This window comes from Amblyomma americanum, chromosome 1, assembly GCF_052857255.1.
Source record: "Amblyomma americanum isolate KBUSLIRL-KWMA chromosome 1, ASM5285725v1, whole genome shotgun sequence".
Taxonomy (NCBI): Eukaryota; Metazoa; Arthropoda; class Arachnida; order Ixodida; family Ixodidae; genus Amblyomma; species Amblyomma americanum.
This window is the reverse complement of record NC_135497.1, coordinates 87,395,493-87,411,645: the sequence shown is the minus strand read 5'-3', so window position 1 is coordinate 87,411,645 and position 16,153 is coordinate 87,395,493. Positions and strand designations below refer to the sequence as shown.

The window sequence follows — 16,153 nt, the reverse complement described above, 5'->3', positions numbered from 1 at the left end:
GCACACGGGCGCCTTAGCGTTTTGCCTCCATAAAAACGCAGCCGCCGCGGTCGTGTTCGAACCCGGGAACTCCGGATCAGTAGTCGAGCGCCTTAACCACTGAGCCACCGCGGCGGGTATCGTGGAATCAATCTGTGTTTCGAAGATGCACGCGACGCAAGAAATCCAAAAAGAAAAATGATTTGTAGTGGTGGCGAAATATGTCGGCAAGGAAACGGCGGAAGATGTGCTACCAAGTTCTCTGCTTTGTGAAATATGTTTTTCTGCTTTCGCTAGTTGGCATAACAAAGCGCCGTATTTGCAAGGTAAAGGATGCTGAATTCGCCTGAAACCAAGAAATTGCTTGCGTAAATTCTGCGATTGTTCGCCTCAGCTCGTGCTCTTCAGTGTCCTGGCAATCATTTATACGTGTTTCTATCATGTAGGTATCTGATATCGTTATTGTTGCTGCTCATTGTTTCTCTTTCATTTCTTGGATTTGTGGTTTTTACACCGTTTACTGTGGTTAGGACATATCATTGCTTATAGCATATCCTCATTTTATGCCATTGGCTAATGTTATTGCTCATAGTTTAATTTTATATCTTATGTTAGCTTTTCGGGCATCTCCATTGCATTATTTGTATTGTGAATTGTGTGTTGTCGCTGTGCTTTGTTAGGCGTTATGCCGCCAGTTCAAGTGGTTTTCTTGCATTATGTGAAAAGCAGTAGCTGGCGCCACAATCGGGCACCAGCATCTCCTTTTATGCCCATGTCAATAAAAACAAAAATGAAAGTAGTGCTATAGCTAACGCCCAACCTGAGAAAAAGCTGAGCCTTTATATCTTTCACTGCCTACCTGCACCTGTTTGTATAGACGTTTTAAGATGCTTCTGACGTTTTCAGGTCACCGCATCAATACCCTATCTAATCGCCGCGCTGCGCTCTCCACTGCCGGTTCTTGAATGGAGCTTAAGTGATCTGGGCATACCTGGCACGAACCGGGTTGACAGAGCTCGATGGCTGAGCCTAGGAAGCTACCTAACTGCGCCGGCTTCCTCCAAGGAGCAAGCACGGCTTCTGAAAATGGAGAAAACGAGTGAGTGAGCGAGAGCTAATCTTCCTTTCCTGAGCTAATAATCTCCTGCTCCGCGTATCAGAGGAGGAATTCCTTTACATTTCACGTCCACGAACGGCGGACGCAGCTTTCTTTCGAAACACCACCCTATAGCAGGCTGTAATAAGTGTGACAAACGTCGAGCAAACTCGCCCGGAGAGCAGATACGCCTTCTAGCTTACTCTTTATAACGCCACTAAAACACAAATAAGCACAGACGTATTAGGAGTCAGATATAAAGAGCCTCTGGAAGAGTAAAGCGAGCAGGCAACGCTACACACAAATCCAGCGAAAACTGTCCTCGTCCGTGTCCGAGCCGGGGACAGAAAATGCGCTTCATTCCTTCGAAATACACGGTCACCTTGCGTTCGGATGATGGACGCGAGTCTGCAGAAGTCTGCGCGACTCTTTTTCTACCGGACAATGCTTGCGTATGTCTCCTGCAGTCAGGGGGTTCACACGAGAAACTGGGAAACAGCGGAGGCAAATTCAAAATTGTTACTTACTTAATTGAACAAGCGACGTGGAAAAAGGAACGAAGAGGAAAGAAATTTCAGGACAATATGCTGCATACTTTTTTTTTCAGAACTAAGGGCTACCGAGAGATACTGTTGTAAAAAAAAATCGCGATCCACAGTCGGGCGAGTCTAATCGGCTGCCCTCGGTACTCATTCGGGTATACAGATAATATTGAGTTGTGTACGAAGACATGGTTCCCATTTGGAAGCAAGTGGAGTTTCTACAAATTCGTACCAGATGAGCGCTTACAGATATTGCGAGATCGATTTGTTTTCGTGGAAGTAATGGCTGCTGTAATAGGCGGAAGGTGTGGTGTGCCGGCTTCGGAATCGTCGTTAGAGCAGCTATATCAGCATGCCGGCGACGAGTGACCTCTCACCGCCAAGAAGGACAAACTGGGAAAACAGATGCTTGCACTAAGGCTTCTCAGGTCCTTCGTGGATATTGCATAGTTGTGCCATGTCGTTAGAATGTCTCGGATCGTTCTCGCCGATATTCCAGAAGCGCAGCAACGAACCACTAAGCAGCACTGCGCAGTGTGGCGCTTTTCTGCCATAGAATCTGCTATTGCAGGTAGAGAAGCGAAGGCGTCGAAGGATGGCCGAGGGGTTTTGGAAGCTGTGGCTATAGCTAGTAGAGAGATGAGCGCGCACCATTCTGCGCACTTTGTTGTTTGCGAGGTCACCGCAGTGCGCGGGGAGCCCTGCAGTGCACGCTAATACTATGGCCGAGTTCGCGGAGCAGGGCTTGCGCAGGATCTTCTGCGGGACAGGGTGAGTGCAGAGGACGTTGGCACGTGCCCAATATGCGCATGCGCCAACACGGTGTATCGGTCAGTTTCGGAGGAATGTTTGAGCGCCCATTCCATGTGGTCCACAATGGAGATTATCTCGGCTTGGGTGATGTAGCTTGTGAGAACCTTTGGTGGCGTTGATTCTGCTTTCCAGTATATATAGCCTATGTTGTACTTAGCAGTGTCGTAGCAAATGTCACTGGTGCCGTCAGCCGGAAGTTCAGCGTGCGTGTATACGACGCGTTCGTACAGGGGGAGCGAGCACGTAGCATTAGCGTGTCGCTTTGCATAAGCCAGGCGTCGAATTCGCTTGTGAAGTTCCGTTGTGGATTGGAGGTGGCTCCCCTCGGTAGGTGCCGCGATTTCGCGCTCTGGACTTGGGCTGAATTAGGAGTGTGTGGATGTCATACCTGAGGGGCCTGAGTGTGTGGCGTACGTGCCCGGTGTTTGTGGCGCGAGGCCTCGTCTCCCGATGTGAAGACGCGCATCGAGGTGCACTGAGAGATCGTTCAGTTTGCTGCAGCTCTTGAGCGCTCCGAGGCGTGTGTATCGGGTAGGTGTGATGACGATGGGCTCGGTCGAACGCGAGCAACTGCGTGCGTGACGCGATGACACATGATGCAGGCGATGAAAAAGGTTTGCGGAAACTGCCCCATTTCACATCCATGACTATACACGGTGCGGCTCGAGTTCTACGTAAAGCGAGTATAGGATTGTTCACTAGTCTTCGAAATGCGCTGGAACCATGGAGGTGCATGCTCGCCATACATTTCTCGTTCAAGTTCAATTTCGGATAGTCAGTTTCAATGTGATGCGCCTTTTGCCGGTGGAAATTAAGTTTAAAAGACCGCTTCCTTTTCTGTCTCAAATTCCTCGGTCGGGCGCCATGGACAACGACCACCTCGGTTTTATCTGTGGTGGTGTAAATTTTACTTTGAGGCTTAATTAGTCGGAAATAATATTGAGGACTTTTCGCAGGCATCTTCCTGTTGACTGATCGAGCCCAGGTGCGTCCACTTGGTGATGTCGACATAGACTGCGTGTTTAAGGCCCGGTGCGTCCGCCAGGCGTCGTGGTAGCTGTTGCATAGCTATAATTAAGGTGCCTTGATGCGCGCGGGGGAGCGGGCGCATTGAGGCACCCTATGCATAGCTGTTTTAAACAGGGTCGTTGCGATCACCGAACACTGGGGAACGCGTACTTGTTTGGAGCGGTGTAATGATCCCCTTAGACTTGTTCGCATCGGCCTTCTATGAAAACCGCTATTAGTATTGCATGTTTGCTTTGAGCCCCAGAACGCGAGCTTTGGTCCTGATGTCGTCGTGCGGGACGCCATCAGAGGTATACGTCCACTCCGACTACCGCCAGTGGGTGGACCGAGTGGGTGTTGAGGACGTTCTCTTTGAGGCGGAGTGGCACGTCTTGTATTGACCGTCAAGGTCGTATTGCATGCGTGCTAACATATCGCGATCTTCAAGGGCCCATATCAACCGTGCGTTGACCATGCTCTCCATTATTTTACAAACGCACGAGGTTAGAGAAATAGCTAGGGCGGAGATTGGACAAGAATACGGTAGCGGGCTTTTGAATGGGTTTGACCAGTGAGAAGTTTCACGTAGAGGGTATTTCCCCTGTGCCCTTGACTCGAATGAACTTTTCTATAGAAGCACTTGCTTGCGCTCCAGGCGGTAAACTGCGCATGAGAGCCACGCGCATCTGATCGGTTCTGGGAGTGAAGTACTGCTTGCGTTTGCATGCTGCAAGGCGTGCTACAGCTCATGCATGGTGAATGGTCACTTAAGGTGTTCACTGTCTTCGAACGGTTGGCCCTTCTGGTATTTGGTGTTGGCGGACGACACGTGTGATGGAAGAATACTTGCTTGGTCTGTTTGGCGTGACTCTAAGCGCTGCTGCAACGCCTGCTATATTTTCGATGTCTAGCTGTCAGATCACCCGTTTTCGAATGGGGGCGTTACGCCAATCCGTTACGTCAATCAGGCTGCACCTCCACACGACGTTACGCAGCCCAGCGGTCGCCCACGTTATCAGCCTGAACAGGGATAGACATAAGCTAGTGAGGATGAAAGCCCAGAGAGGCTTGAGTCTCCATTTTCGGCTATCTGAAAGGCATTGAAAAATACACAAAGCGTTGGCTGATGCCTTCTCGGGGGGCCACGCGGGCCGTCTCGTTGTAGGTCTCGTGCTGGCTAAGCAGGTGTACGAGAATGCCCGATGTTGGGTTGTGTAAGTTTGCTCGTTAATACATTCGCTAATTCCCATGCAATGCTATGACGTGAGCAGGGTCGTATATTCTTCTTTGGCGTGTTGTATTGCGCAAACGTGTTTTGTGATGCGTAATTTCCTTCCAGATCACACGTAATGGGCGAGATTTCCGCGCTTTATTTTCCAAAAGGTGGGCAGAATCCTTTCAGGGTACGGTGATCAGAACTGGTCCGAAGGTTCTCGGTGGCCCTCTGCTTAGTGTCGCACAGCTGGGATAGCGAATGGTTCTTAGCGGGAGGGTCCGGTCCCAGTTGTTCACGGTATTTGTCCCAGTGTGTGATATGAGTTAGCGTGGTTGTGGCGTGTGGATTCATCTTCGTTGTACTGGCGTGGCTGGTGTGAATGAGCATAAGAAGCGGTCGCTTTCGATGCAATCGTCCAACAACTACCGCCAAAATAGTTGCGCACGCGTAGTCAGAGGGGAGATCCTGTGAAGTGTTTGTTTGATGGCATGTCTGTCATCCGCGTGTTTTAACGAGGCGTGCTCAGAGGTGTCAGCCCGTACTCCGAAGAATGTTGCTTGACACGCCTGTCTCGCCGGCTGCATTTGCTATATCCCCACGCGATGTGCTGACAGCTGAGGGTTATGGGTTATGGGAATTTAACGTCCCAAAGTGACTCAGGCTATGAGGGACGCCGTAGTGAAGGGCTTTGGAAATTTCGACCACCTAGGGTTCTTTAACGTGCACCGAGATCGCACAGTACACGGGCGTCTAGAATTTCGCCTCCATCGAAATTCGACCGCCGCGGCCGGGACCGACCCGCGTCTTTCGGGCCAGTAGTCGAGCGCCATAACAACTCAGCCACCGCGGCGGCTGCTGACAGCTGAAGCCCCCGCATAAGAGTGCAGTGCTCCGAAGGTAGAACTTTTATACTCGGCGATGAAGCTGAGATCAATGGATGTGCCGCTGGCCTTGTTCCTTCTGTTTTAGGGAGCCGTATAAACACAGAAAAAGTTAATTGTGTGCTCTGATGAGACTTCGATCCTGCAACCGACACTGCTGAGAGCCGTGTCGCATTTTGGTTGCGTGTTTAGTTGAACGTGTGTTATTTCACTCCGCACGTACAATGCTGTTTTCTTGTGGGCGTGTCCTTCAGACAGTGCGTAGCTGTCGTGTCCCAGTGTTGGGTCGCTGAGCTCTTGTAGCACGATTGCTAATGAACTTGTCACTTTCGGCGTGCTAAAGAGAGGAATGATATCGTGCATATATGCCCGGCTCTCAAGCAAGAGGACCCTCTTTCCGTCAGTCCTCGTTGTGCGGAGTGAAAAACACAGTTCTATAGTGCAGAATAGCTACCCATGGCGGTGGCCCTGCAGAGTTTGGCATGCTGAGACTGTGTTGCATCAGATGTTTTGGTGCTTCCAGCAGCCCAGGCGGTAGACAGCGCTCGCGGGTGCTGCTGCGGCTGTGAGAGGGGCTGCGCCAAGCGCGGGAGCGTGCCAGGAAGCCTAGGACGCCCCGTGATGGCGTGAGCGCTTACTTCCATGGCATGGTCAATGAACCATTGGGATTTAAGGAGGATGGACTGGTCCAGTTGCACCATACGTTGTTTGAGAGGCCATTAGAGCATGGTAATGAAGACATAATCGCTGACAGAGAAACGGTGCTAGTCTGTTGTGATGGCTTTGGCGTTCCCACCATGGCAGGTGGCATGCTGGGCACACGAGCTGAACGTAAGGGACCCGGCGTAATGATCGGGCTCCCTCACGTCGACAGCTAGCTGCTTGCTCTGCCTTAGGTATCGAGTCACGAATTAAGGTGTTTCGTCTTCCTATACTTCACCTCACAAGTTGTTTGCAGCACCGTGAAGGGTATACAACTCTCTCGCCCAATCAAGGCCAAGGAAGACATCAAATAGACCCTCCAATATTTGAGCAGTGCCGTGACTATTTTTAAAACAACTATTATTGTAATTGAAAAGGTATTTCAGGATGGTGTTTTGAAAGTACAGCGAGTATTTCATTCACAGGCTATAAAGCTAGTTCCCTCTTTCCTTGCGACCGGAGCCGCATATCTGCTTTTGGTTTCTTTTGCGGCCGTGTGACCGTATATCGTGTTCCTCCATAATTGTTTAAAACATTGAAATATGAAAAAAACAAGGGTGTAAACTGATCAATATAACTTTTCCTCAAATATTTTCCGGCATTATTAACGCAACCGTTGCGGGGATCGGGCACCTTCGACGCCAAGAGCTTTGCTGTGCCCATAAGAGTCCAAAATTGAAAATCAGTTCTCGGTCTCTTTAAACGGGAAATTGTTTCCCTTAGTCTGGAATAAGGTCGGGACAGTTATGGGCTCGCATGGAGACGGTGTTTAGCTTTGAGGTTTCCCGGCCCAAATCAGTAACTTTTCGTGCTCGAGATATTCAGCTGATGTGGCTGAGAACAGGCGTTCTGTTCGACGCGCGAAAGTCATGAAAAGCGTCTAACCAAGACGTAGACTTATAGAGCTATAGAATAGGAGGTGGCTCTGAGTTCTAGAAAGTAGTGCAAGGAAAAAAAAGGCAGTTGAATCGATGTGCCTGTGGTGTTTTTCTTCACTGTGAAAAAAAGAATAATAGTGTGCTTACTCATCTGTGCACGAGAAAAGAAACCACACGCTGGAAGATAGGCTCATGGCTTTGTGTTCCCGATGTGGCCTATCACGGAGCTCGAAATTCTTGTCACGTGCTAAACGGTCATGCCATGCCAGTAGCTGTATCAAACATGAAATAGGGGCGATGAGTAATCAGTTGAAAACAAGGTCCCGTCAATTATTAGCAACACCATGTACAGCCTGCTCAAGGGGGCCGTTATTTCATGATACCCTTTGTAATCTGTCCTTAATCATTTGAGCGTGATAACAAAGGTATTTTATACATGAGAGAATGGAAGCGTGTGCGCCTGCGACACGTCACTTGAGCCATAATGGGAGCTACTTAATACATGACCGATTGATGGGGTGTGGGTTTCATCTGCCGATAAGGATGCGCTAAAGAAACAAAGGCATAAAAAACGTGGTGGGGCTTTTTGTATGCGCTCTTTCACGTTCTAAACTACGCCTCTTTTTTTAAACAAACATTCGAGAATGCGCCGATCCTCGAGCTTCTGCGTGGTTGTTAACGCGACAGCATTAAGGTTCCCATGCTGCAGAAAATCCGGCGTTGTCGGCGCTGTCTTTGAACGAAAATTCCGGTGGCCGATCTGCCACCTAGGTCATGTGGCCTTGTGACGTCATCACACCCTGGGTCTCACAATCCCACTGGTGGCTGTGTTTGAAACTGCCACCTGTCTGGAGCACTGGCGCATCGCTTAACCGCTTCACCACTGCGCCACAAGGACTCCCCGCGATTTGTGAATGTAACGTCGAAACTTGGGCTTGTTGGTTCATATTTCCGAGTTGTAGCGCATCAAAAGGCAAAGAACGGTGAACGAGGTGGACATACACAGCGCTGTGTACGTCCATCTGATTCACCGTCCTTTGTTTTATCATGCGCTACAATTAACTCAGAAACTATGAATGGAAATTAGAAAAGACCAATTTCGCTTAATTGGCATGTAGGCAGAACCTAGGCGACAGAGGAGTACTTGCGCGAGAGGGATATCTAAAGCTATCGTGCAGTATTAGTAAGGGTGGGTTAAGTGTTATGTGAACAGTATTCATGTCTTAAGGCGGAGCTTAATTAACCCCTCAAGTTTTTAGACAGGAAAACCAATCCCATTGCATGGTTTGACTTCATGTTCACCTGGGGCCCAGAGTGGCCTCAGTGAGCTTTTACAGCGACAGCTGTATATGGCACTTTTCCTGGTTTTGTGTCGTCTTCGCCGGGCGTCGTCACGCATTTTAACCATTCTTTTCGCAAAAAAACTGTCAGTTTGCCCTTTACGCCATTACTGCTGTGAAAGCGTTTGTTACTACTGCTTGTTCTGTGCCCCAAGATGGCCCCTATTATAAGCAAGCGAGTTAGCTAGCTTATAGAGAATAGATGCGTTCTGAAAATGAGAGTGCACGGAAAGCCGTTCGGTGCAATTTGCCTGCCGATACGCGGAGAGTGGATATTACCGACGCCAGTAGCAGTATGTAGTTATATGAACTCGGTTTTTTGAAGAAATGAAGCCGAACTATACAGCACTGTCAGTGGCCGCCTTGAAAGAGGAAAACTGAGCACCGTGTTTCGAGCTTGACGCAATTCGCAAGTCTTTTGAACATGCTGAGTCTCGGTTTCTCAGCTCTGACATACCCAGAAATTCTGGAAAAGCGGATTTTTCAATGAGGAACTGTTCGTGAACGCAATTTTTCATATATCGTAAGATTCCACTATAACCGTCGATATATCCGCATATATCTCCAATCGGCAGTCTTTCATTTTTTTTTTTTTGCTATCAACGTTTTCGCTATCGTCAAAAATGCTCTCCATTGATCTTCTACGGCAGTCTTAACTACTCGGTGCGAGCGATGGACCGACCTTCAAAGACATATTTTGCTACGCATCGAATGAATGAACTGTTACCTTCAATATTTCCATCACAGCACCTTACAATACTTGACAGTTGCCTCAAAATTAAAATTGATGTCCAAGAATCCTGAACATGGCAACGGTCTCGCAACAAGAATTTTGAAATTAAAGGAAATGATGAGACCCCTAACAAAGATGTAGCAGGCGTTGCTCACAAACTTTCGCTCTTTCTGTAGTGGCTCTGCCATCGAGCGCCAGTTAAGAACAAGCCTAGCGACACTGTGACACATTTTGCGAGGTGTCAGAAAAGGGATGCAATACTGAAAAACGTCAAAAAGCTACCACTGAAAATATTTGGTTGTTTTGACCGCTGCTCAGACTCCCCAGTGTTCGTAAATGAAACGTGTGCCCCTTTATCAAGAGTATTCTTAGGATGGCTGTTTCCACAAAACATAGCCAATAGCTGCAAGTACGCCTGAACCCGGAACTGCAAACTATATGATAGGAAATCTGATGACTCTGAAGCCATTGTCATCAAGCAAGAGCGGGGCATCGATTGAATTCAGTGATGATTCACCTAAGATCGCTTTAGGAATGTTCGAAGTGCCCAGGAACTTGCAAGGTATTCGAAAATAATATGTAGTATATAAAAAGATGTGCGTCACAGTTTTGTGAACTCGTTATTGTGCATATGAAGCAGTGCTCATTCAGATCATTTCTGCAGTACATGTCGGTGTTATATTTTCTTCCCACGCATTAGCATCCTTCAAACCCTCCCAAACACCGCCAAGCCAGTAAAGGTAACCATACGACAAAATCTGTCTTTCGTGCTCGAAAACAACAAGGTAGCATGGTCACATTCAGCATGCGCTTTCCGAATGTGTAGCGTAAGCACGTAATCAGTACTTGCTTTCAAACGCGTCATTCTTTTAGGAAGTGCAGGAAGTGCTGCACGGCCCAATACTTCTGCTTATAATCACCGCATGCCGCCCTTCTGTGCTGCGCACAGACAGCCTACGCTATCGCGCTTGCATTTACCTTTACGATTTCATTGACAAGTGCAACGTTAAGGGACAGGAAGAGGGCAGAGTGGGTGAGGGAACAAACGCGGGTTATCGACATCCTGGCTGAAATCAGGAGAAAGAAATGGGCTTGGGCAGATCATGTAATGCGAATGCAAGATAACCGCTGGTCCTCAAGGGTAACGGAGTGGATCCCAAGAGAAGGCAAGCGTAGCAGGGGGCGGCAAAAAGTTAGGTGGGCGGATGAGATCAGGAAGTTTGCAGGCATATGTGGTGGGCGCAGCTTGCAAAGGCCAAGGTTAATTGGAGATACAATGGGAAAGGCCTTTGCCCTGTAGTGGGCGTAGTCAGGCTGCTGCTGCTGATGATGATATCGGTGCCACCTCGCTGCCACGAGGACAGCCACAGGAGTTCCTATATTTATAGCACCGAAATTGTCAAACGGCGTGCTGCCCGTAGAAATGTAATCTTTTCTCAATCTCACAGTGTTTTTTTCTTTGTTCTTTGCAATGCCGACGCTGCCCAGGTAGCTCGGTCAGTTGATTTCATTTATTTGCGTTCAGTTCATCCAAGGAATACTGTGGTCTAGCCGAATTCGCCCTAATAGTCTGCCTGTGGAAGAAGGGGATGCCTTGCTTGCAGTGAATGGGCCCCTTAGTATTTTTTGAACTCAACGCTTGGAAATGTAGGCCGCTTCTTTACGCCTGATAGAACGCAACAGCCGCCCACCTTGCTACGCACAGCACTCGAGTGCGCACTCAGACAGAATCAAAATTAGGAATATGTGGGCACGGGTATGACAAAAACGAAGAGCGTATGTCTGCACCCCGACAGCAGACCGCCACGCAGAAAATGCGGCGTCTTCATGGAGCTGACAAATTCCAGAGATCATCTTCAAGTGGCGAATGCCATCGTATACACAAGAAATACGAACCCCAAAGAGTTAATTCCCGCAAAATTATTGCAGCTTCCGCCGTTTTTTTTTTTGTTATTCGCCGTACAGCGCCGATACTGCTCGGTTTTAAACGCAAAACAGGATGTTAAATGCTGCTGTAGGCACACGTAGATGAGACAGAATTGTACAGACGACATGAAACACGGGAGATCGAAGATAGTTATCAGGCAGTACCGGTCATTAAGACATCTCGTACCGATGATTAAGACATTTTCCCTCAATACTTATTTGGTTCCAACTGAAATGGAGCTGCAGCCGAAGTCCTGTCTCGTTGAGCTACGCTATTTATATTGTTATTGAGGTATATCATCACATAGAAATGATCAGTTATGTCGAAGCACCATAATTATGAAACACGCCGACATTACTGTTCACAAAATTTGATATGTTCGACTTAGCTATAAAAAATAGGATAGCTTCATAGTTCAGTTCTTTTTGAGTTCAACGGTAAGAGATTAATTGAAACTGCAACCATAAAAACACAACGAAAACTTCCGTAAGGCTTGTTATGTTGGCAAAAAACATGAAGCTGAGAAAACTGCATTTGAAGTTTGACCACGTGTTATAAGAAACAGCCGGAAGGGATATTTCCGACTAAAAATGACACGTTCTTCCCATTTTAAAAATTGTCTTCAATTCTGAATATGTCAACTAAAACTGAGGATATCACTGGCTACCCGATTCCAAGGTAGTGTATGCCATTAGGAATTGAGCAAGATCTTTGGATATGAAATCTAGCCAAGGCGATGGCAATACTTTATTAGTACTGTCTGACCTGGGTATACCGAAACTGAAAGAGGTCCGCGATTTTTCGTCACATGCAGGTTTTCGTTACAGGCAGTTTTCGCATGAAGATTGGAAGTGGCAGTGCACAACAGACATCAAAATAAGAAATAAATGTAGGTGAAATCAGTTTGGAAGTGTTTACAGTAAATCCCTGTTACTCAAAGCCATAAACGTGGAGAAAGTTCCACTATCGCGCTGACTGCTAACGCGACTGCGGCAGCAGTCGTCAAGCCCGCCTCGAGTGGGGTGGAGACATTGGGGGATTCTGAGACAGCACGGCTGGAAGCAAGAAAGGGGCGAGCGGGCGCGAACTTAGGCTTGATCGCACCATTCTCGATCGCTTTTAGGTCGATCGGGCGCACAAAACTCGCATTTTCTTGTATTTCTACCGGCCGCGGTGGCTCAGTGGTTAGCGCGCTCGGCTACTGATCCGGAGTTCCCGGGTTCGAACCCGACCGCGTCGGCTGCGTTTTTATGGAGGCAAAACGCTAGGGCGCCCATGTGCTGTGCGATGTGTGTGCGCGTTAAAGATCCCCAGGTGGCCGAAATTATTCCGGAGCCCTCCACTACGGCACCTCTCTCTTCCTTTCTTCTTTCACTCTCTCCTTCATCCCTTCCCTTACGGAGCGGTTCAGGTGTCCAACGATATACGAGACAGATACTGTGCCGTTTCCTTTCCCCAAAAACCAATTATTGTTCTTGTATTTCTACATGAAGCTGAACTTTGACGGTTTGAACAGAGAAAGTTGAAACATGTATAAACCTGGACCCGCCGCGGTGGCTCAGTGGTTAGAGCGCTCGGCTACTGATCCGGAGTTCCCGGGTTCGAACCCGACCGCGGCGGCTGCGTTTTTATGGAGGCAAAACGCTAAGGCGCCTGTGTGCTGTGCGATGTCAGTGCACGCTAAAGATCCCCAGGTGGTCGAAATTATTCCGGAGCCCTCCACTACGGCACCTCTCTTCCTTTCTTATTTCACTCCCTCCTTTCTCCCTTCCCTTACGGCGCGGTTCAGGTGTTGAACGACATATGAGACAGATACTGCGTCATTTCCTTTCCCCAAAAAACAATTATTATTATTATTATTATTATTATAAACCTGGTAAAAATGTGATGTTTAGAAAGCCGACTTTTTCGCGATTTTTTTCTTCGCATTTGAAGACCCACGTCGCGTAATGTGTGCATAAGGCATAAGGAGAACTCTTGTCCTCACCTTTCGAGACGTTTAGGTCTATAGAGTGCCGTAAGGGCTCCGCTATATATATATGTATGTATATATATATATATATATATATATATATATATATATATATATATATATATATATATATATATATATATATATATATATATATATATATATATATATATATATATATATATTGTAAGGCTAAAGAAGAAGATGCGTCTGATGATTTGAAAAGACGAAGACGAGGTGACAGTGTTCTCGAGGGTTTTTGCCAGCGCTACGCTTGTGTGTCTTTTGCCGATCTGATCCCAGACTGCTGCCGTTGCCGTTCCCGTCGCCCCAGTACCTCGTAACAAACCCCCCGTTACATTTGGTGGAGGTGCGGGGTAAAAACATCGGCCCTGGAGCTCCGTAGTCGTGCTCTCCCGGCGCGCACGATGCCTGAGGACGTCCAACACCAGGCCGTACAAGTGGGCCAGGCTGTCATCTGTGCCGGCTCTCTTCGTCAACGGGACCCGACCATTTTCAGCGGGACTGACGAGAACGATGTGGAAGATTGGCTCACATCGTACGAGCGGGTGAGCGTATACAACAAATGGGACGATGTGACGAAGCTAAACAACGTCATCTTTTATCTCGCCGGTGTGGCTAACCTCTGGTATCGCAACCATGAGGCAGATATTCAAACCTGGTCCATTTTTAAGACTAAATTTGCAGACGTATTTGGTCGACCGGCTGTCAGGCAACTCCGAGCCGAACAGCGATTGCGTGAACGATCTCAGCAGGCTAGTGAAAGCTTCACTAGCTACATTGAAGATGTCGTCGACTTGTGCAAGCGGGTCAACGCTCGCATGTCGGAAGCCGACAAGATCCAACACATCTTGAAAGGCATCGATGACGACGCTTTTCAGATGCTTCTAGCGCGCGACTTGCGTACCGTTGCTGAAGTCGTCACGCTGTGTCAAAGCTTTGAGCAGTTGCGCAAGCAGCGGATTCTGACACGCCAGCGGCCACAGCAGGTTGAGTCGCTCGCTGGGCTCACGCCTGCTCCTGACCCCTCGCTGCTACAGCAGATTAAAGACTTCGTGCGGGAAGAAGTGGCACGTCAACTTTCCTTTCTGCCGAGCGCTCACGACCGACCATCATATCTGACTCCAGCGCTCCGACATACAATTCAAGAGCAAGTTGCTGAGGCTCTTCCACCGACTCATCCGTCACCACCTGTCACGGTTCCGCTGACATACGCTGACGTTGTCGCCAGACCACAACCTGTGGCGGCTCCGCTCACATATGCCGAAGCCGTCGCGAGACCGCCTCCTGTCGCGGCTCCAGTGACATATGCCGATGTCGTAGCAAGACCGCAGCCGCCAATCTATAGTGCGCCTCCGGCGCATTTGCGAGGGCCAGTGGCTTACCGACGACCTACTCCAAGGGTCAGCGATTCCTGGCGCACAACGGACAATCGGCCGATTTGCTTCTTTTGTGGTCTCCCAGGTCATGTAGCTCGGCATTGCCGCCGTCGTCTCCCGGACGCGGAAATTCCTCCCCAAGCTCCTGGGTACTGGCCCCCACCGAGTCAGTACTCTGTACCAGCTGCGCCGCCGCAAAGTCGTACTTCCTCGCCGGACCGTTCTACCCTCTCCAGCCGCCGGCCCTCTTCTCCACGACGCCGGTCTATTTCGCCTATGCGACGTCGCCCCACCGCTAACCAGGAGGAAAACTAGGCGCCGCAGTTCCTGAGGCGAGAACTGCGTCCACAACGAACTTCGAAAGGCCTCATCCGTCAGCCGCTAACCTCATTGAAATTTCCGTCGACGGCGTTTCTGTCATGGCGCTTGTCGACACTGGTGCTGCCGTTTCCGTCATGGACGCAAAGCTGTGTAGTTCTTTAAGAAAAGTAAGGACGCCAATTGCTGGACTCTCACTGCGCACCGCCAGCGCTCAGAACATCCAGCCGTCAGCAGCGTGTACCGCTCGCGTTGTAATCCAGGGGACCATTTATGCCGTCGAATTCGTCGTACTGCCCTGCTGTTCTCATGCTGTTATCCTGGGCTGGGATTTCCTATCGCGCCATGCTGCTATCATCGATTGTGCTCGAGCTGAAGTCGTGTTCTCTCACCTGCCCGAAGCTGTCTTGGACACTGCCCCTCCTGGTGCCCGTGTTAAGGCCCTAGTTGCCGAAGACATTGACCTGCCTCCCTGCTCTTCAGTCCTCGTACCCCTCTCTTGCGGCCCTCTTCGCGACGACACTGTCCTCTTCACTCCGTCCCCTATCTTTCTGCACCGCAAGTGTCTGCCTCTGCCATACGCTGTACTGACTATATCCGCTGGCCTCTCCGTACTGTTCGTGTCTAACCCATTCTCGTTCCCCAACGCCTTGCGCCTAGGTGAATGTCTCGGCACGGTACAACCATTCGCGTCTCTGCTCATCTGCGAAAAGACGGACGACGCGCCGCACCTCTCCATAGCCGCACTCAGCCCACCTACTGCTGCGCCCGATCCCTCCTCAACCGAAGCATTCCTTCGCTCCATCGACGACAACCTTACAGCGCCGCAAAGGGCACAGCTTCTCACTTTACTTAATCAGTTTCGCTCATCATTTGACTCACATCAAAGTTCCTTGGGCCAAACTTCCACTGTCACCCATGCCATCGACACAGGTGACCACGCACCGCTGCGACAACGTCCCTATCGTGTGTCTGTCGCCGAGCGCCAAGTTATTGAAGACCAAGTCGACAAGATGCTCCAGAGCGGCGTCATTCAGCCCTCAAGCAGCCCATGGGCGTCGCCTGTGGTGCTCGTCAAAAAGAAGGATGGCTCCATACGCTTCTGTGTAGATTACCGCCGCCTTAATAAGATTACGCGCAAAGGTGTCTATCCCCTCCCGCGCATAGACGACGCTCTGGACTCTTTGCAAGGGGCCGAACTCTTTTCATCTCTTGATTTGCGTTCCGGGTACTGGCAAGTTCCTATGAAAGAAGCCGATCGCCCCAAAACCGCCTTTGTGACACCGGATGGCTTGTATGAATTTACGGTGATGCCCTTCGGGCTTTGTAACGCCCCCGCGACTTTTGA

General features: G+C 49.2%; 1 protein-coding gene across 1 annotated transcript in view; it reads right to left on the bottom strand.

Annotated features, from left to right (window-relative positions):
* LOC144113171 (uncharacterized) overlaps positions 1-16,153 on the bottom strand; it is a 74,591-nt gene that overhangs the window by 38,855 nt on the left and 19,583 nt on the right. The gene's annotated exons all lie outside the window — the stretch shown is intronic.